The sequence below is a fragment of the Rhipicephalus sanguineus genome, chromosome 8 (assembly GCF_013339695.2).
Source record: "Rhipicephalus sanguineus isolate Rsan-2018 chromosome 8, BIME_Rsan_1.4, whole genome shotgun sequence".
Classification (NCBI taxonomy): Eukaryota; Metazoa; Arthropoda; class Arachnida; order Ixodida; family Ixodidae; genus Rhipicephalus; species Rhipicephalus sanguineus.
In genome coordinates this window covers 140,093,914-140,116,831 of record NC_051183.1, presented here as the reverse complement: position 1 = coordinate 140,116,831, position 22,918 = coordinate 140,093,914, and positions in this window count along the sequence as shown.

The following is a 22,918-nucleotide window of genomic DNA, read 5'->3' as shown; positions in this document are numbered from 1 at the left end:
TCTCAGATGTGCGCTCTGTTGCTTCTTACTCATTGTGTCAACTCAAAACACACGTGAACTTTTGTTTTTGGCGTCTGACGCGCCGTACGTAACATGCGCCGAAGGCATCGTACGTTTTTAGAGGCTGTGTCGTTCAACGAAAGGGCAATAAACTTATGTTGTTCTTATCGGACTACGTGATGTATGTATTGTGCGGTGTGTGCTCGCTGCGTGCTTGTTGTTGTGTGCTTACTGGAATTACAAACTTTACGTGCACGATCGCGTATACAATATAGCGGTATCCTTTTCGACGTGAAGTTACGTCAACTATATAGGTTGGCGTACTACGCGCTCACTCCATATACACGAAAAAAGAACCGCTAATCCGGCAACTGATCGGGAAATCGGGCTAGGAGAAAGTTGAAGATCTAACGCCCAGCAGAACGCGTAAGTCACTGCTAGGTGAGTTCGAATACGATGATGCAGGGGCTGAACGTTTTTGATCACGGCAGGTACCGGTATTCTGTACTGTTGCACAAAAACGCTCCACGAAGAATTTCAGCACGCAGCGCTCGGGCCTGCCACGCACGAACAGCCTGGTAAACGTCTGCTTGCAAGATTTTACTGCGTGCGAACCGCACAATACGCGCTAAGTTTACGCCGGTACTACAAATCTGCGCAGAAGCTAACCACCGCAGAGAGCACGCCGCGGGGCGTCTGCTGTTTTGTTTGCCCCATACCGGTTTGTTTGCCCCATAAATCTGACGTCACTTCCGCCACACTTTTCGCAATGCATTGAAATACGATAGGGCCTCTCCTTAGTATTCCTTCCTCCATGGGCTTCAGGTCAGCCGCTTCAACGGGGGCCGCGTCGCTTACAAAGCTGCATTTGCGACAAGTCTTCAACTACTGGACGTTCGTTTTTTATCAGGGCAACCGCACATACCACATGCCACAAAGTAAATGCGCAACATCAAGGAAATTCAGTGGCGGTAGCCAACAGATGGAAACGCATAGGAAATATAGCTTCTGCGAACAGCGAGAATCAGTTTACAGGTGAACACGAATTTTAAAAATATTTTAGCTCGTGCACAAATAAGGCCACCGTGGCAAATTGGGTGAGGCCGCAGTGACGAACTGGGTTAATAATCACTGGGTCAGCAGTGAGCACCTTAGCCACTGATCCACCGTGGTGGACCCGAACTCGGTCAGTCAAAAAAAATCACAGCATATCCACGGAGTGAATGATGATGAGTGGGCGAAGCTGCGGAGGTTCATCGGTAAACCGTGAATCTTCCGTGAATTCTGCCCAGTACATCATCACCGACGTGAGATCCGGTGCGTTTATACTAAAGGTTCGATGAGTTATGACGACTTGCATCTCACTTTAATTTTACATGTACGCTGTGAATTTTCATTGTTTAGAAAACCATTGCTTTAGAAAAATCTGGCGTCTTTCGTTAAGCAGCTGGCGTCTTTTCGTTTTGCTTTAGAAACATCTGGCGTTCTTTCGTTTTGCTTTTACAAAACATCTGGCGTCTTTCGTTGGTTTATTTCATCAATGAACGGCGTTTTGAACAAAATTTTTATTGTTTAATCACGCACAGGAGAAATCTCACCAGGCACAACCTTGGAGGTAAACAATGGCTGCTAATGGGAATGAGAGACAGAAGAAGTCGGCTTTTAGCTAACACTTACACTTCTACTTCTACTAACGTTTCCTACTGGAACATGTCAATGGCTGCTAATGGGGAATGAGAGACAGAAGAATTCGGCTTTTAGTTAACGCGCACGCTGCGAATTTTTTATTGTTCAACAACGCACAGGAAAAATCTCCCACCGGCAGCACCTTGGAGGTCAAAGCGTAAGACTTGTTACGGACTACGACTACGACGACGACTACGAGGGACGAACGGGTGCCGCCTTAAGGAGCTTCGCCCCTAAAACGCCAGGCCTGCGCGGAAAGCGCAGCACAGACAGAGCGAAAGCTGGAAGAGCGGCATTTCTAGAGCCCGTTATAAACTCTCTTGTGGCTACTAATACAAGTACATTAGCTACGTACCCACTACGGCACAAATCATAATTTTTGGGAAGTTGCGAAGCACCCACCACGAAATTATTCGTTATTATGCGGAGAAGCGAGGTACCATCTGTATGGCATTATGTGCATTTTGTTGATGCGACGGTTGATGATGATGAAGAATTATGACTGGGCCAATTCTAATGGGTTGGAAGCTTTAAACGTCCCACTAGTTACGTAATTCATATTGTGTAACGCCCTGTCGTTATTTAACTGTCCAATCACGCTTTATAACATATGTTAACCGGAGAAACAGAGAGCGAGAGAGATGGAATTAACTTTATTGAGACCCTGAGGAAATGGATCATGGGAGCCTTATGGGCTTCCTTGGCAACCAACAGAAGTGCACTTGCGAGGAACCCTCTACGCTATAGATCATCTGAATTTTGTGAATTAGGGAAGGAGCCACTATGCAATTTTCACATTCAGCGGAGAACCGTGGTACTCGCTAAACACCTGTAAGGCATTATGTGCGCTTTGTTGATGCTGTGGCTGATGACGATGAGTTATCGCAGAGGCCTTTGTAATGGGTTGGAAGCATTCAACAACCCACTCTTTGCGCAATTCGCGTTGTGTGACGCCCGGTTAGAGAATTCGCGTTTGTGTGACGCCTGGTTGCTATTTTACTGTTCCACCGTACTACATTACATATGTTAAAGTGGTTCCTTCGCGACATGAAGCCTGTATAGGGTCCTTTTGCAACGCAGTTTCCAAGCACCGGCATGGCTCAGAGGTAAAACACTGGGTTCCCACGCAGAGGGCACAGGTTCGAACCTCGTTCCATCCTGGAAATTTTTTATTACCTTTCTTTTTTTATTTCGTGCGACAGCGGTTACGGACACCGGCGGCGGCGGCGGCGTACAACTACGGCGCCAAAAACGGCCGTTGAAATGATCGCATAACAGCTTTAGCTGTAAAAGGAAAAAGGTATTCCCTGAAAAAGAAAGCGGGGGCGAAGGGGTGGACGTTTCACTAAATGATGGTTGTCAGAAGACAGCAATAGATTTGACAATGGTAGGTTAGAAATTCCTCTCGTGGGTTGTCGTTGTGCATGCATCCATATCAGATGGATTCAAGCAGCCGCCTTTGCAGCGTTTACACGCGCTGGCTGGCGCGTTGTAATGAAGGTAAACGTCCATTTAACGACAAATCTATCATGACTCATCGTGTGCCATTCTGATTGTTTCTCATTATTCGTCACAGACATGCTGTTTGCTGCGGTAGCAGAAGTAGAACTTTGTGCCCTTCTCTGGGTGAACAAACGTGAAATGGTCGTGCTCGTTTCCTTTTGAGCGTCCTAACCATTTGCTTTCTAGTTTCTTCTATCGGGATTCACAGTAATTGAGAGTGACACCATATTCGGTGACGTCACTGTCTGACCCGGTAAAACTAACACGCCAAACCAGGCTAGGCCCCATTCGTGCATGTACGTTCGCTAGTCGAAACGCTTGCCATCCAAATGCTAGCCTATTTAAAATAGCTTATCCTTGTTCATAGTGTCCTTATTTACACAACGTATATTGTCCAGCTGGGCAAGAAGTGCTTTGTGCCGCGATGAAACTCGGGCTACAAATCGTGCACGGAGAAAGTTTCCCTTTTCGCTGCTCCGCAGGATGGTGACCGCATAAAAGTGTGGCGACATACTATTCCACGGAAGGATCGCGAGTTGCAAACAGGTTTTGTTTGTGAAAAACATTTTGATGCGCGATTTGTCACCAAATCGTGGGAAGCGCTATATAAAGGAAACGTTCTTTTGATTGCGCCGAGGAAGGCGGCTTTGGCAAAAGACGCCATCCCAACAATATTTCCTGGATGCCCCCTAACCAAGACTGTGAAGAAAAGGAGAGCACCTGTGACCCTTGTTTGCCTTCCCGCCAAGAAACCCTGTGTTAGCGGTGGAGATTCATAAAGCTCCACTCCTGCCATCGCTGGATAGTCGATGCTCCGATACCGCCCTCTCCGGAATTGCCGAAGCGATCTCAGTTTCCTGTGCCACCACTGCCAACTGCAGCACCGAGGCCACCGTGTCCCAGCCAGATGCAGAACCAGGTACTGCTGGTATCTCTAAAAACTCTGAATCCGTCACTCTGCCAATAGCAGCTTGGGCACATCATAAAACAAATATCGATGGCCAGAAAACGGTAGTGTTTTCAGAGATGCACGTGTCTAATGCTGCATTCGTGGCCGCGAATACAATGTCTTGTGCTGTGGGAATGGCTGCGGAAGTTGAAGGATACAACTACCATAGCGCTCGTGTTAATCACATATATCCAAGAAGAGTAGTGAGCTTCGATGAGGCACCGAGTATCAACATCACTTTTTTGGGCAGGCGAATAGCAAAAGAGCACATCGGATTTCATGGAAATGTCCGCAACATTGCCGAGGGCGAAGGTGGTGTTTATGAGCTGCACGCCGCATGCCGAACCGCCATGCATAAAGCACTACTAAGTCATTATATTTAACGCATGTGTATGATATTACAATACCACACAATCCTCACAGGGCCTTTCGATATCGCTAAACACGCTAAAACACCGAATGTTAGAAGCGTCAGGTTTGCGCTGGGTACAGCCAAGCGGCCAACGTCCCGCGCGCACCGTCATTCGGCAAGAAAGGGAAAGAGGTCCTCGATTTCTCCTCATTCCGACGCGCCGTCGCTCCACCTAAACTATTCTAACACCGTGGTCACAGCCAAGTAAGACTCAAGACATTTCCTTTCACCAGTTCCACAACAATGAGTGATTGGTCACGAAGAGACTGAAAAACGCTCCAAGGCAAAAGCTGGCTGTCAACAACATTTAGATGCGAAGCAGCTTTTGCTCGGGGCTGTGTCCGTCCTTCCCTCAACGCGTCCACTATCGCGCTCTAAACAAGACAAAAAGCTAAATAAGAAAAAAATATCCGGGACTGAACGTGGTTCGAACCTTGGACCTCTGCGTGGGAGCCCAGTATTCTACCTCAGAGCCATGCCGGTGCTTGAAACTTCTTTGCAAAAATACCCTATACAGGCTTCATGACGGGAAGGAACCACATTACATATGTAATGTAGTGTGGTAGAAGAACCGAATAACAACCACGCGTCACACAACGCGAATTCTGTAACAAAGCGTCACACAAAGCGAATTGCGCAACGAGGGGCTTGTTGAATGCTTCCAAACCCTTACAAAGGGCTCTGCCGTAATCCTCCATCGTCATCACGCACAGCATCAACAAAGTGCACATACTACCTTAGAGGTGTTTAGCGGGTAACACGGTTCTCCGTAGAATGACGAAATATTGCGTGGTGGCTGCTTCCCTACTTGACAAAAATTATAATGATTTGTAGCGTAGTGGGTTCCTCGCAAGTGCACTTCTATTGGTTGCCAAGGAAGCCCATAAGGATCCCATGATCCATTTCCTCACGGTCTCAATAAAGGTAATTCACCCCTCTCTCTCTTTCTGACGTTAACGTATGTTACAAAGCGTGGTGGGAGAGTTAAATAACGACCGGGCGTCACACAATGCGAATTACGTGGCTAGTAGGTCGTTTAAAGGTTGCAAACCATTACAAAGGGCTCAGCCATAATGATTAATCGTCATCAACCATCGCATCCACCAAGTGCACATAATGCCTTACAGATGGTACCTCGCTTCTCGCAGAAAGACAAAAGATATCGTGGTAGGTGCTCCCCAAATTAAAAAAAAAACATGGCTGATCCCTCTGTTATAGGAATCGGTATAACACGAAAGTGAAACGTGTCTTCACAAACGTATTTGAGCGTTTGTTGTGCATTCTTTCGCCCCAAGCGCGAAGGATTGAATGCTACAGCATCAAATTGTAATGTTACGCGAAGAACGGCAAGCCGCTCGAAACTTGCAATGCGCTGCTCAAGCAGAAAGGACGCGCGGAAGAAACATACACAAGATGAGCGCGAACTGTCACAGTTGTAACTTATTTCTGTGTGAGCAGCGCGCTCCTTTCGCAAAAGCGGCCGCCGCAGTGAGCGAGGTGACCTTCGTGCGCTCAACGGAAGCTTGCAGGCAGAGCGCAAGACGTACAAACCACCGATATCACGAGATAAGCGCCCGCACGAGCGACCACGCCCTGTCGAGGCGCGCGCTAATACGCGTGGGGGACGACTTCCAAAGCGCGCTCTTCGAGCCCTTCGCGCCATCTCGCAGTGATCACGAAAACACGCTGTACCGCCGATCTCTGAGTACCGCCACCGGCAAATGGTGTACATAAATAGCTCGCCGTTAGCGTAGCAGAGAACATGCCGTCTGTGGCGGAGTCGTTTCGCGCTGCGCGCTGGCGATCGAGAGGTCGTAAGTTCGACTCCCGGTGACGGAACTTTATAGTTCTTTTCTTTGCCATATGTTAATCTTTATATTTTACAACGTCATATCCGTGACGGAAATGGGTCTGTGGAGTCATGGTGGACCCTGGCATAAGACACTTTCGTGTTAAAAAAAATATGATTTGTGGCGTAGTGGGTGCGTTGCTGGTGTATTTGTAGTAGTAGCCACAAGAAAGTTTAAAACGGGCTCTAGAAATGCCGCTCTTCCAGCTTTCGCTGTGACTGTGTGGCGCTTTCCGCGCAGGCCTGTCGTTATGAACGCCGAGAGCGCGCTTCGCACTGGCTTCCTGTCATGACCGCCGTAGTGCGAGCTCAGAGGAAACTCGTATTCCCGAGAAGCTCGGGCCATCCTGCATAGCACTCCGGCTGTTTGAAAACAAAACTGTGATTGGAAAGAGTACGCAAACGAAATTAGCCATTTCATTACTTGCGTTGCATACATGGTCGGTATTTCGGTAGCCTACTATCCTACTATCGATCAAACAATCACGCTGATACACTCGCGCGTACTGTCAACACGTTGACCATCGACGTCTATGGCGGGAGCTATTCTTGGGACTTAGCGATGAGAACAATTTACGATGACAAAAATACGAATTCTAACCTTCGCCAACAGACGCGTTCATGTCTACTATTAGGCTAACAGCGTACTTTTGGCTGTGGAAAAACAGCGTTCTTGACGTCGGCGGCTAAGGGGAGCGTTTCACCCTTTGAAATTATAAACGTGAGACGCCCGCTGACGACCTGTAGTGGCCAAGGTTCTGCTGTGGCCAAAGGTCACATGGTCCCTAATACACTCACGTAAGACAAATGGAAGGCGAAAGACACCTTCTTTTGCATCTCAGTCGATGTAGTCATCATGCCCCGCCACACTACGAAAGCTTTCTGCACCATGCACCTCACAACTGGTTTTGCACTGCCTCCGTGATCGGCCCACATTTGACCAAGCTATCATGTCATTTGATGACGCCACAATGATGTCATAATGAGTTCCCATATTTCCATGATGCCGTCATCACGTGATCAGTATTTTTAGGGACGAAGCTCCTTAAGGCGGCACCCGTTCGTCCCTCGTAGTCGTCGTCATCGTAGTAGTCCGTAACAAGTCTTACGCTTTGACCTCCAAGGTGGTGCCGGTGGGAGATTTCTCCTGTGCGTTGTTGAACAATAAAAAATTCGCAGCGTGCGCGTTACCTAAAAGCCGAATTCTTCTGTCTCTCATTCCCCATTAGCAGCCATTGGCATGTTCCAGTAGGAAACGTTAGTAGAAGTAGAAGTGTAAGTGTTAGCTAAAAGCCGACTTCTTCTGTCTCTCATTCCCATTAGCAGCCATTGTTTACCTCCAAGGTAGTGCCTGGTGAGATTTCTCCTGTGCGTGATTAAACAATAAAAATTTTGTTCAAAACGCCGTTGATTGATGAAATAAACCAACGAAAGACGCCAGATGTTTTGTAAAGGCAGAACGAAAGAACGCCAGATGTTTTTCCTAAAGTGTAGTAGTAGTAGTTGTATTTAGCCACCTCGCCCGATCGTCAACGGGCGAGGTGGACCGGCAACGGCGCGAGGACCCTGCCGTACGAGAGTTAAATCACACTAAAAGACATACTTTGCGGGCGATACACTCTAGTGAGCTTTCAACTTTTCGTCTTAATGTACATGACAAAGAAATTATTTCTACGAAAAACGCAAGGCACACCTTGAGCAATATATTTGGTTTTGGGACGCTAAATGGAACCATGAGGCGATGCGAAGCCGGAGCACTTGCACGATCGCGTTCCGTTGGCTTTCGTTGGGCATGCTACCGACCTCGCGTCGTGGAACGCGCGTCCTGTCTTCCCTCTAGCCTTGCCTTTAATTCGCACAGGGCGAGCGGGGAATGCGGTCGCTCTTGGCGCTCTTTCGCTCGGGAGCGGACTTCTTCCTTGCATTTCACCGATCACAAGTGATAATGAAGGGACCACGTAAACCAACAGTACAATAAAAGTTTGATGTTTAATATATACACGATGTTTCACACTCTTTATATTATGTACTGGGCGCATTTCACGGAAGAGTTTCACGGTTTACAGATGATTCCCTCCGTAGCTTCGCCCCACTCATCATCATTCACCCCGTGGATATGCTGTGATTTTTTTTGCATACTCGTGTTCACGACGCCGACGTAGGACGCCAGTACATTTTAGCAGTTGATGAGGCATGTACGTGAGCATTTCCAAACAGTCACTATGTCTCCAAAAGTAGAAATGGTTTTTGTCCGTCCACGTCGCCGCCGCCGTCATGCATCGTATATGTATTATATATATGTATATATATATACATATATCTATATATATATATGTATTATATATATATATATATATATATATATATATATATATATATATATATATATATATAAAGACCCGAAGAAGAATAATCCAGATAAATGCTTCCGAAGTGCGGAATCGAACCAGGGACCTCTCGCTCCGCAACGCGTGGCGCTAACCACTACACTACGAAAGACAGATTGCCCGGGTACCTAACGGCGAGCGTTATATACAAACCCTTTACCGCTGGCCGGACTCAGAGACGGCAGGCGCTTATAAGCGTTTCTTCGTTACCAGCGAGATGGCGCGAGGAGCGCGCTGGGCGCTGGGTTTTAACGGTCGCCACCCCACTCCTGCGAACGCCGATGGTCTTTGCCCTACAGGGCGTGGTCGCCTTCGTGCGCTTATCTCAAGGAAAGAAGGGGGGCGGGCGGGGGGTGCAACGGGGGGTCGTATGTCTTGTGTTTTCCCCGCGATGTCCGCGCTGAAGTCCCAGAGCGTGCGAAGGTTACTTTGCTCGCGGCAGCGGCCGCGTTTGCGAAAGGAGCGCGCTGTTCAAAGAGAAATAAGTAACAACTGCGACATTTAGTTCACGCTCGTCCTGTGTATACCTGATCGTTCGTTTCGTGCATCCTGCTTTATGTTTCAGCAGTGCGCTTCAAGTATCGAGATGTGACGCATCATAGTTCGCGCTCGTCCTGTGTGCGTTCTTTTCGTGCGTACTTTGGGCTCGAGCGACGGGCTGGCAATTTCGAGCTGCTTTCCGTTCTTCGCGTTACATTGCAATTTGTTGCTATCGCATTCATTGCTTCGCCGTTGCGGCGAAACTTACTTATTTAGATGCGAAGTATCTCTTGCTCGGGGGTATGTAAGACGGCTTGGTCATCCGCATGCAGCGTTGTTAGTCCGCACTCACGCTACGCATGCTCGACTCTCTTCCTTCCCTCTCTCAAACAGCTGCACGTTACTCTCTCAACTTCTCTACCAGCACCTGTTTAAGCTTCTCCTGCGTTCTCGCATCTGCTCTCACGGCGCATACGCTACTCTCCTCCTCTAGTCTCCTCTCCTTCAAATGGCACAGCGCTGCGCGCGTTCAGTCCAGCGCTTGCCTCGGTTGGCTCCTCTGAAATGCGGGCTCTACGTGCCGAAATTCTCTCCTGCCGAGCGCCGCGATGAGGGCCAGCGCATGCGCGTCCCCTCCCCCTCTCTCTCCTCTCCTACGCTGCCTCTCTCTCACGCGCCTGTCGACGTTCGCCGCACGCCCTTTCAGAATTAACGGCCAGGCTACAGGGAGACACGACGCTCGTAGTGTCCCTCTTCGCGTTCCACGACGCGAGGTCGGTAGCATGCCCAGCGAATGCTAACGGAACGCGATCGTGCAAGTGCTCCGGCTTCGCATCCCCTCATGGTCCCCTTTAGCGGGAGATGGTGTAATTTTTCTCAAGCTGCTTCCCGCACATTAAAGCTGCTTTGCGCATTCCTTCATAATTCTGAGTATTCTATCACTTAAAAAAATGTATACAATACAATACGGTGCGCGCTTTCGATGTGGACTTGATTGTTGACAGATTAACGGTATATAATGTGATTTGAAGACCTATGCAATCATTCTAGGCATTTTTTTTTCTTCACTGCTCAATCATATCAATGCTTGTCGTAGCTTTCGATCGAAGCTGTATATAACCCACCTTTCATTACACTATTTAACAATGATATAGCTGACACTGTTGAGTCTAACATTAGTATCCGATTCTTCGCTGACGACTGCGTGCTATATAAAAAGGTGACATGCCAACAAGACCAGGTTGATCTAAGTCTTGCAGTAACACAAATTAGTGAGTGGCGTACTCGGTCGTCAATGGCATTAAACTCTGACAAATCGGTACTCCTACGTGTGACAAGAAAAAAACAGCCATTCACGTTTACCTACCACGTCCGAGGAACACGAGTACGTGAAGTAAATGAATATAAATACCTAGGAGTAACCATTACAAACACACTTTCTTGGTCCGCACATATAACAAATGTCTGCGCATCAGCTTCTGGTAAGCTTGGTTTTCTGAGGCACAAATTGAGAAAAGCCCCTCCGAAATTAAAAATGCTCGCATACAAAGCGTATATTTTACCTAAACTTGAATATGCATCAGTGGTTTGGGACCCTTGCTACAAAAAAGATATTCAAAAACTTGAAATGGTTCAAAGACGCGCTGTACGTTTTATTTTTTCTAAGTTTAGGTCAACTGACTCTCCGACAAAATTAATGAAAGACAACGATATCCCTGTGCTTGAAGATCGCTGCCGAATCGCACGCCTGAAATTTTTGCATTCCATTTATAATGGTAAGCTGAATATTCCTGCCCATAAATACATACAACCATTCTCTCCTCGCGCATCTAGGCATCGTCATATGCATAACCTGCTCCCATACACCACTCGGACTAACACCTTTAAAAATTCCTTCTTACTCCGAACAATTATTCAGTGGAATAGCTTACCACCTGATGTCGTTTCATCTGATGACTTCGAGAAAGCGTTGCTCGGAGCATCCCAACCGTGACATAAGTGCACCTTCTCTGTACTTCTAGTGCTTATTATAGTGTTTATGCAGTATCACTTCTTCAGATTGTTAGTGTCAGTATTTGTAATACTTGAGGCATTTCCATGTGCATAAATTTGTCTGTACGCATGTGTATATTGTTTTTCTTTGTGCTTTAAGACATTGCTCCATTTCCGCCATTGTTTTTTATATATAGTTTGTTATATTTTTGTTATATTTGTTGTAGTATCCATATTGTATTCTTGCAAAGTTGATTATTCTTTTGAATTTTTCTCGATGTTTGCATATTTGTTTTGTTATAATGTTCCCCACCCGCCTGGTCTTCAGTGACCGCAGTATCTTCTAAAAAAATAAATAAATAAATTAACACCATAAGTCTTGGATGTTCTCAGTAAAACGCACAATTTGGATCCGCTTGCGAAAGCAAAAACCAAAATTGCCCGAAAACGGGCTACTTTGCGTAGCAACACATCTGCAGAAGCTCCGCCCACGTAGCTTTAAAGCCCTTCGATGAAATAGAAGTAACGCCAACTCCTCTATCATCCTCTTGCGCCAGCGTTCGCGCTCTCTTCCGTGGACCGGGTTCCCCTTTCGTGGTGCATAGCTAGCAGACGCTCTCTGCAATAGACGCTGTTGCCCCATATCTCTTGTGCTCGTCAGCTGGTATTTCCATAAGATTTTTCAGATCACAATATTACTGGCTGCCGAAACATAACGAGAGGACATCGAGATGGTGTTGCGCTTGGGTGGCTTTGTTACTGGCGGCGGGACACTAAAAAAGGGCGCGCGCGACGTCGGTCTTTATTGTTCTGGTGACGGCAGCAGATATATAACGGCGGGATGAAGCGGAAACAAAAACCTGTTCCCGTAAAACCTGGAGCTTCGCGGAAAATGTGAATTTCTTAAGCCTTTCGGCCCTGGAATTTTATTTTTGTCGGGGACTCTTTCACTACCTATTTTTCTAATAGTTAGGACGTCAGAAGACCACAAACAAAACATCGAGCCAGTGGTGTAAATATTTACGGATTTAGAGACATGGCCTCAAATTAGGTCATCAGGGCTCAGTTGTCATGAAATGAGAATAATGGCTTTTTATGCCTGCTACTCACTAGAGTACACAAAATGTGAGCGAACGTCGTACTTCGAAGTGTGGAAGTCCTTGAAACAACCTTAGAACTTTGTCCCGAAAACGGCGCTTACCCGCCTCAGCTTACGTACCTAGCGTCACCCGTGACTTCGGTCAAGCTTCTTTGCGGCTCCACACACCGCAAAAATGCCACAGTGGTGGTGTCTGTCGCATTGGGGGTCGTTGAAGAATGAAGTTTGGTTTGGTTTCGGAGGTGCTAGGGGAAATTTTGTGTGGTGCCGTTAATTGTCGACGCCAGGGCAGAAAGGGTTAAGGTTCTGTTATACTCCGACTTTACCGACGCGCGCGCGCGAGGACGTTGCGTTTCGTCAAGTCGAGCTCACGACGTTACCCCAGGCGCAAATCGGTCTCCGCTACAGTCCAGCCGGTTCCCACGCGCCGATCGCATCAATTGCATCTCGGAGAGCGCATGTGCAGTAAAGCGAATAGAGTTACTGCATGTGCTACATATACAGTAACTCTAAATAGATGGATGGACGGATGGCTGGATGGATGGATGCTTTGAGCGTCCCCTTTATAACGGGGCGGTGACAAGTGTGCTACCAGGCTCGACAAAAAAAAATTACTCTTTTATTAGTGTTGCCTAGTGTCTCTACTTCAATTAAATCTATCTTACTATGGAAAACAACCTAAATTTTTAGCCCAGTTCTCTGCCATTTATGACAGAATGTCCTTATTTTTTTTTCCAATATTTATTTTTGTCCTTTCTCTCTAATTTCCTGCAACGAATACTCTAACTTTCTATTACTTATTTCAATCGCGGGTGTGTTCAGCTTTCCATTGTCTCTAAAAGCCAAGGCTTCATCTAGGCTCGTGCCCAAGCGCACACCTGGGTGGATATTTTCACATTCAATTAGAACATGCTCCACCGTTTCCTTATCTTTCCCGCAGCACGTGCATTGTTCTTCTTCTTTACTGAATCTCGCTTTATAACTACGCGTTCTGAGACAACCCGATCTTGCTTCAAACAGTAAAGCGCTTCCCCTTGAATTATCGTAAAATGTCTCCCTCCTTATTTCATTTTTGCCCTTTTGGTAGGTACTCAAAGCCGGTTTTTTCTCCATAGCTGCCGTCCAGTAAATCCTCTCTGCCTCTCTCACTTTTCGCTTAAAGGAGTCCTGACACAAAAATTTTCGCCCTGCGTTTTTTTGCTGCAACGTGTTGATGGGGGCCTGTTAGTCATAACACGGCACATCGTTTGCTGCAGCGCGCGACAGATAATTATTTACAAGCTCCTCATTACCGACACAGCCTCAGTTTCGGTTTGACAGAGCTCCAAAAACGACAAGCCGCCGGGTGCAACTATCACCACCTAGCGAGTGAAACGCTCGGTCACGTGAGCACACAGAACAGTGACGCATTTCCGCGTGGTCTGTCGTCGTAGGGCTCATCGTCGTCTGATGGCGACGATTTTCTTGCAGCGGGGATCGAAGGAATTTTCTACGTGGCGAATCACTTCAGGTTTGACCCGCTGGCGAGGAGCGATTCGTCGGGAAGCACGTCAAAACAGATATCGCGGCTACGACGTCATCATAACATGTACCGGCTGCAACGGTTACATAGGGGAAGTAGGGGGGTCACCTCGGGTCACTTCCGAGGGTGTCAATGCACTAGGTGCGGCCTAGAATGCTGCATCGCGCTCGCGAACTTCAAAATTCATATAAAATACATTTCAAGCTTTATTCGCTGTTGATATTTTGCAGATGGTACACGCACGTACACGGGAATCGATCCAGCACGCTATCTCGGCCGCGAAATTTTGTGTCAGTACCCCTTTAACGCTCTTTGTTGACATATTGCTTACACTAACAGCCGTATGTTTACTAGTCAGCCTCCTAGTTCTTTTTCTCCACTGTGTCCACGTTCTTCCTGTACAAAAACAGAACAACTTCTCCGCCCATCTGCTCTCCTTCATATTCCTTAGTCTTTCTTCGAACCTTATTTTGCTCTGAGCTTCCCTCGCCTCAAAACCTGCCCATCCCATATCGCTCTTTACAGCATCATTTGTCATCTTCCCGTGAGCACCCAACGCGAGGCATCCCACAGTTCTTCGATTTATATCCACTCCGGATTGCACCTCTGCCCTCATGCACACCACTGAGTTCCCAAAAGTAAGCCCCGGAACCATTACACCTTGCCACAGACCTCTTTAGTCGCTAAACATGCCAGCAACTAAAGTTGGAAACACATGCCGCGTTTTTCGCGAGCGAAATCCGTGATATGCGGCAGAAGCCGGTGCTGCCGTCGAACGCGCATAGAATTCAAGTCGAGAATTGTCCCCGCCTAAAGAGCATGTATCTCACAGTGTCGTTGACAGAAAGAAGGCGCATTTGAAGTCTACTCCAAGAAAGTCGGCCACGAATGTTACAAATAAACGGAGCGCGAATGTGCGGCACTTAGGAGGATGAAAACCTAACGAAGTCAGCGATGCGCAAGGAGACGCTCACTTACCTAACGCGGCAAGACCATTGCGTCGGTCTGAAGCCAACCCGGTTGATTCTATTAAGCCAGATATTCCTCTGTGCCGCATCTCACTTTCAAGACGCAATCCGGAAAACTCGCTTGCCGTCATTGTCACGTGTACTGCGCCCGCAAACGCAGCAAGGACCATCACAAACAAAACGACGGAGGCCACGCCGTAAAAGTGCAGAAAATAGGCGCGAGATGTGGTGCACACATGCGCACCTCGGCGCACTTTAAACCACTATGGAGGTCCAGCCATAAAGAAACGAAAGACAAGCAAGAGAAAACGCGTGCGAAAGGCACGTGATGGCGTTTGGCCAATGGGAGAACCGAGCGTCGAGAGAAAGCGCGGGAGAGGAGGACAGGCGCAATTACTAATAGATGGCGTTAATTAATTATTTATTTATTTACAAGATGCTGCAGGCCCGACTTGGGCCCTAGCCGGAGAAGCAAAAGTGTACTCGAGAAGGCAATACATAGACACATTTACATACAGTGCATTGAAAGAAAAAAAGAAACAAAGGAAAGACAGTGGTTAATTTGTGCAGCAAAGCACGAAAGTAATAATTCCTTGAACATCTCACTATAACCATCTCACTAAATAACCTATAACATCTCACTAAATAACCTAACATCAATCCTGAAGACGTAATTATTTTTATACTTTCCACTTATGATACTGTCAGCAAGTTCCACTCGATAATTGTGCGCGGGAAAAATGAGAACTTGAATAGGTTAGCAAGGGTTGACGCTTGGGCAATTGGTGTGGATTCATTTCAAAAAGTTAGCAGCCTGTACATCCTTTCTTTCTTTCTTTTCTTGTCTAGCGCCCTCTCCCTTGCCATGTATATATGCACTTCTTATCGAAATAAAGACTAGTTGGAAGTCAGCGCTCTTTACCTTTGTTGTCTCGTCGTTTCCTAATCGTTCTTGCGCTGCTAACTTTTTGGAATTGAATAGGTTAGTTTTGGTGCTCTATGGTTGTAGTGATTCTTCACGTCGATGCGTTGTAGTTCGTGACGCCAGTGATGTAGTATGGCTCAGGAGGAAGTAGCAATTGACGATTGTTCAAATGACAGAGAAATTTTATTCTGTCAATTTTTCATCGTAATTGTAATGATTTTATGCCATAAAAATTCATTAGTTACGCCGAAGAGTCTGTTTGGTGGTATTTAGAATAAATAAATCTGATTTTCTTTGGATCATCTCCAAGGCTTTGACGTTCTTTTTCGTATGAGGATCCCAGACAATGAATGCGTATTTGAGCTTGGGTCTTATAATGAATGAACATGCGAGCAGTTTGACATCAGGTGGTGTGTGTTTTAACTTATGTCGCAAAAAGCATAGCTTACGGAAGGCGGAAGTGCAACTGTTCGAAATATGGGTATCCCAAATGAGTGTACTAGTTATTGTGAAGCCAAGGTATTTGTAGTGAGGCAGCTTCGTTAGCTTTTCTGAAGGGAGGCTATACGGAAAAAGTAAAATGTTTTTTCTTTCTACTCATATTCATGAAAACCGTTTTTCAGCGTTAAGTTGCATTTCCCACTCTTGACACAACATATGTATGTTTTGGAGTTAAGTATTCAAAAAGCTTGATCATCCGGACATTTATTTCATTAAAAAGCAAGCAGTCATCTGCGAAAAGTCTAATCTGAACTGGTTCATTAATGACCTGGACAATGTCGTTGATGTATATGAGAAACAAAAGCGGGCCTGTTACACTTCCTTGGGGGACTCCTGAGTTAACAGGCAAATGTCATGAAAAATGATTGTCAATACTTACAAACTGTGTGCCGTTTGTAAGATATGCGGAAACCCAAGCAACGATGAACTCTGGTACTCCTATGGTTTTTAACTTTAAAATTAGTTTCGTGTGGTAAACACGATCAAAAACCTTTCTAAAATCTAAAAATATGATTGCAACCTGGCCTGATTTATCCAGACTAGAGTCAAGATTATGGATCAATGGGGTTAGTTGAGTTACTGTGGAATGACATTTCCTAGAGCCATGCTGAAATTGAGATAGTGCACTGTCATCGTTGCAGACTTCAGATCCATAAGAAATTTCGTAATACAAGTAGCGATAATAGGTTCAAGGAGCTTACGGCAAGACGCTGTTAAACATATCAGTCTAAAATTCGTTAGCAATGCAGAGTCGCCCTTCTCTAGCACTGGTACAATTCTTGCCGTCCTCCAGTCCTCAGGAATGATAGCTGTCGTCAATGATTTGTTAAATATAATTGCTAGATATGGAGCGAGCATCTAACCATATCGGCGAAGGAAAATATTCGGTATATTGTCAGGGCCAGGCCATGCTTTTGCCTTAAGGTGTAGTAACATTGATATAACACCTGATAATGATACAAGACTTGTTTCGTCATAACTGACATGATTCTGGCGTAAGGGTTCAGTAGGGTTGGAAAAGATACCGTAAAAACAGGCATTGGACATTTCAGCAATGTCTTTTTTATCAACGATGAAAACGTCATCCTGTACAATGCGGTCGATCGACTTCTTACTTCTCCAATGAAATTGCCAGAACATTAGTGGTAAACCAGAAATGAAACTAGGCAGCGCGTGAATAAAGTAGTGCTGCTTCGCGCTATTGATAGCTTGGTTTAGGATTTTCTGATTATTCTGCACTGTGCACTTCCTGACGCATTGTCGTTTAAGTATTTTAATTTTTCTTTTTAGCTGCAATATACGTCTTGTAATGCAAGAGTTTTTACAGTGTGTTGATTTTGTTTGGAACAAAGTTTTCAAGGCAGTGTCTGCACAAATGTTTAAACCGTTCCCAGAGACCAGTAGCATCTGTGCCTTGAAAGCTACCGATGTGCAAGTCAAGAAAGTCCAGGACATTTGCGTCGTTTGCCCGCGAAAAGTCTTTGGTCATAGAGGCTGGATTTTGCACGCCCCAAAAGAACACGAAAGAAGCACCATTTCATGATCGGATAGACCAGGCTGCACAAAGAGTAATCTTTAATACAACGGCTGATAAAAATAAGGTCAAGCGTGGAAGCGCAGTTGCCTTGAATGCGGGTAGGCTGATCAACGACTTGTTGGACGTCAGCCGTAAGCATTATATCAGTCAGGTATGCGACATGCGAGCTCATTTCATAGTTAGAAAACGGCTGATACCAGTCAACCCCTGGTAGATAAAGTCCCCGGCCAAAATATATTTTCCATTACCTAATGAAGCCACGCGTTCACATAGCTGACGCAAAAATACAGTAGGCGAGTCGGGTGCACGATACACAGCAAAAACCATAAAAGATCGCTCCCAACATGACACTTTGAATGTGACACTTTCATGATTATCGATATGGCGGGTTAAAAAGGCAGATATAGTATTTTTCACCATAACAGCAACTCCCCCTCCACGTGACGGCCTATCACGAGGGAATACATTATACGATGGTGGAAAGATGTCTGCGTCATCAATGGCATCGTGCAACCAAGTTTCTGTAATTACGACTATGTGGGGAGAGCGACTTAAAAGTACAGCTTCAAGTTCTGTGGTTTTATTTAGGATACTACGCACATATATGTTAATGATTCGTAGATCCTTATTACAGAGCATTTGGCATTCTTCTTTATTAGCTCTCCTTTGTTGACTGTGCGTTTTGATTCTCCTGTTGCTAATTTCATCCCAGGTAAAGAGCTCACCGTCGACGTGCAGCTTGTCAGGCAGAATAATAACTTTCTTGCCCTGACGCTTTTCATTTTTTTGCGCTATTCCAGAGAAGCTGTCTTTTTTTTCAGTGTATCTGGTGAGTAATCATTCTGAATTGATACCTTCGTTCCCTTGAGCTTGTATGCATATTTTTTAGAATGCTCTGTTTTTCGTTATAATCCTGGAAATATATCATCACAGACCTAGATTTACCAGGTTTGCCGAGACGGTGAATTCTATCCACTGAACTACACGGAGTGTCAAGTTTCTCGCAAAATGTTTTGTTCAGGCGCTTTAACAGTCGTTAAATTCACTGGAACGGGAAAAGTACCGGATTCGTTTTCTCTTCGACGCCGTGCGGTCGTGATTCGCTTTTTGTGGTCATGTGGTCATATTGCCCATAAATGGTCCTGCTTACTCGCCTCGTTTGTTTCTCCTGGCCGCCAACGTATGGTTCTTTGGGGGATGATGGTTTTTATAACTTCAGAAAAGCGTACACGACATTTACGGCATCGTTTTGGCGCTTGATCGTTAACAAGCCTATCAAGAGATGTCGAATAATGTCTGGGTGTTACGCTTTTGAACGTAGCAACCGGCGAGAAGTCCGCAAAACGCGCTTTGCTTTTCCAAGCGGGTAAAAAGACCTCAAGTGAAGGGGCTGCGTGCCGCACAGAATACGGCAGGAGAAATTCTGTTCCCATGAATTATGCCCCCATTTGTTAGGTAAAAATTTCATTGAATATTCGCAAATGTTGTTCCGGCGAATGTTTACGACGTCCGTATACTAGTGCAGCGTATTTCGCGAGATTGACGGGGAAGGTCCATACACAGCAACATTGCAGGACCGGTCTTAAAGGTTTTTAGCTTTTACGTATAGTCTGTAACGTTACAGTTTTACCAGAATACCGGACCATTTTTACCGTGCTACCGAAACGCAAGTTCTAGCAAAGCTTTAGCTCTCCATACGTAAACGTTTGCGCAAACCACTGAATGATGATGGCAACTACATTTTGAATTATATTTGTCGTCACAAACCAGCCCTTAATTGGCCGCCCTTCGCCCATCACCGATTTAAAACGACGACGTGAAATCCCGGTGCCGGCAGTTACTCATAACAGCATGCGCAACGGAAAGAACAAGCCCGGACCGGCCGCTCGATGAAAAAACCCGCATTTCCCCGAAGGGAAGTATGAGGAAGTGCGAAGCACGGGGTGATGCTATGAGGGGGCGCGCGCGACTAAACTGCAGAACCGAGCGAAGGAGACGGCAGCGAGAGAGCACGCGCCAGCCGACCCACGGAGGTCTGGCCGTTTTTAAGTGCAAAGCACTTTTACTGATGATGATGATCTGTCTTCCGAACTCGTTCCAAAGAACCCGCAACGCGTTCAACTTGTTGGCGGCGTTGCGCACGCCCGAGATGGGGCTCAGGTTGTTGTCGAACCACAGTCGATCGCACACCGCGCAGCTATATCGGAAGCTGCGGTCCAGGAAGTCTCGCTTGAAGCGCGCGTCCGGCCGATCGAATTCGAGGGCCCGCGCTCGCTCACGCATCGCGCGTCCCCGCGCCAGATCGGCTTCGGGGTGCTCGGCTCGCTTCGCACGCTTTCGTTCGGCGTCTCGCCGCCGGCCTTCGTCACCACAGGCAATGAGCGGGGTGCGTGCAACCACGGAGCGGAGGGCGGAGCGCGCGCAGTCACGTGGGGCGTGGCGTCACTGCGCCGTTGCTACAGACGCTCCTCTCCGCTCCTCGCGCCGTTGCTAGGGGAGGGGAGGAGGAGCGCGGATGACGGCGGATTCAGGGTCGCTTATAAAGTGCATTCGCACTACAGTGTACTAGAATGGGGCAGTGGGCTCACTGCCGTATCCCTGCGCCGCGCCGCCATGGCCCTCTCCGCGTCGACAGCCTGGGCGCCCGCAGGGGCGCTGCCGCCAGTTTCTCCTGAAAACTTCTCTTGCGGGGTGCGAAGCGCGTCCCCTGGTTGGGGTTACCCTGGTTACGATGTAGTTCCGGGGGGATCAACAAACGCGGAGTTCAAGGCGGTAAGAGGGCCACCCCAATGACACTTAAAAGAGACCACAAAAAAAAAATAGAGGGAGGAGGGGGTCGAGCATTTTATTCTTCTTTTAAGCTGATTCCCCTGCAGTGCATGTTCACGCCATTCATTCGTTTGAAGGACCTTTGTCGATCGGCACCACTCGTGCCGCTTTGCTGCACTTACGTATGCTTGTTTTTCTGAAGGATGGGCATTTGTGTCTGTCCGCAAACTGCAACTGTCTCAAAGACGGTCCGCCGCTGCATCTGGACGGGAGGGATGCGCTACAGCCTCCGGCGGTCGTGCACATAGGGCATGCAGCGTACGTGCAGAGAAATTGCTGGGGCAGCGTTTGACAACAAAAACAGCTGGACCCAAAGAAGCTAGGAGTGACCGCGTAGTCAAGTGCGGTAACAATAAAAGCAAAAAAAAAGCAAAACAAAACAGGAGGGGGTGACAGCAAAACCATACTCGTATAGAAAAGGAGATGTAGAGGGGAGACTGAAGTAGCTGTCATTAGGAAGCGGGAGACCCGTAGGGATTGGGCTCCTTTTGGGATGCTCCAGTGCCTGTTAGATCAACGTCGTCGTCGGCTGTTTATTGGTCGTGACCATTTCTGCATTGTTAATCATGGCAAGCATTTGCGCATACATAGGCATGCAAGGGTTTGTGTAAATAAAATCAGTTCAGACGTCTATCAGGCCAGGAGGAGGAGCAAATCTGCCTGCTCATTGCCGGGTGTGCGGCTGTTCTCGTGATCTGAAAGGCACGCAAATTATTGGTAAGGGAACCACGCAGTAACAAATGAACTACTGTATCTGTCACTATAAAAGAAAGAAATTGCTTATTTTTAAAAAATGTGGTTACTGATGTCATTCTCTCTTATTGTGAATCACACGTGTTTTATGTACGACGCATGCACGCTTTGCTTATCAGGGAACGTTATGTGGTTTCATTAAACCTGTTGCGAGTTCCAGCGAGTGTCTTCTCTTCTTGTGCAAGCGTCCGTAAGCTGGTTTTTTCGTTTCTTCAAGTATGTATACCAACAGGCCCAGCAACAGATTCTCCTCAGCTCATATATGCGAATAAAAAAAAAAAGAAAAAACAGTGAGGCGTTGTTCTGGGGCTCGAAAGGCGAGAGTGAAGTCGCTATGATCGTTACAGTGGCGAAGGGGCATTGAAATCGTATCGATCAGTAGGACAAAAAAAAACTTCAACCCCAACTACGCGCCCTATCTGTTACTGAAGCGGCTACGTGGAGGAGCATTCATCTATGCAATAGCCGCTTAAAACATTGCCCACCCTTCGTAAATCAGTCACAGCGACAGTAATTTATTTCACAACTCACAGAAAAGTTGCATCAAAAGAAGCTCCGTGTGTTGTGCACCGTAACTTTCACTTTTCTTGCGCGCAAAACAGCAACGCGCGCTAGCCGCGCACAGCAATCCGCCGAAAAGTTTCAGGTGACACTGGGAGCCGCGCCGCCTGTCGGCGGCGACATTAAGTGCGTCACGCTCCGCCGCTCAGTGAGCGCACTACAAACTTCTAGAACACTGTAATTCGCACTTAAAACACACGGTGCGGCCTGCCGCGTCGCGGCGCAGGCAATGGGCGAGAGCGGGGAAGCGGAGTTGACAGTTGTCGCCGCATTTCGCTAGGAGGGCGCCAGTAGTAGGGGAGGGCCAGGGCCATATATACCCTTCGGGAGAGTTTGGCGATTGTTTCATCTCGCCGCTCTCCGAGCTCCGCCCCAGCACGGCCCTCTTCTCGTGACGTAAACCCTCTCTCCTCGCCGGCGGGCGGCAGTGGCGACAGCGCGTTGCACAGTCCGGCGCCGCCGCGACGGAGAGACGCCGGCGCGCCGCACTTACACGATCACTGAAGAGCGCGCGTAGGTTACGAAGCTCTTGTGCGAAGCCGCGCGTATTCATAGCGACTGCTCTTCGCATTCAAGCGTGAATATGTTGCGTGCGATGGGCTGCTGTTGCGCGGTTGGCTGTTCAAACAGCAGCGCGCAGGGTTTCCACCTTTTTAGGCTTCCGAAGGAAAAGAAGCGACGACGCTTTTGGATCAGAAACATCAGACGCAGCAAATGGACCCCGACCGACTGCTCCGTGCTATGCGAGATATGTATTTGGGTATTTAGCTTGAATATTGCTGGTATTATAAAGAGCGTACGATTAACACAAGCTTATTATTTGTTGTGCAATGGGGCTCTTTCAGGCGCACAAACTTTAAAAATAATTTTGTCACGCTGAAAAAAGCGCTATGTCTGTGCGTGTGTGTGCCTTCATTGTATGTTCGTCTTCAGTGCGCTTTTACCCTTCTTTAAACATGGAATAC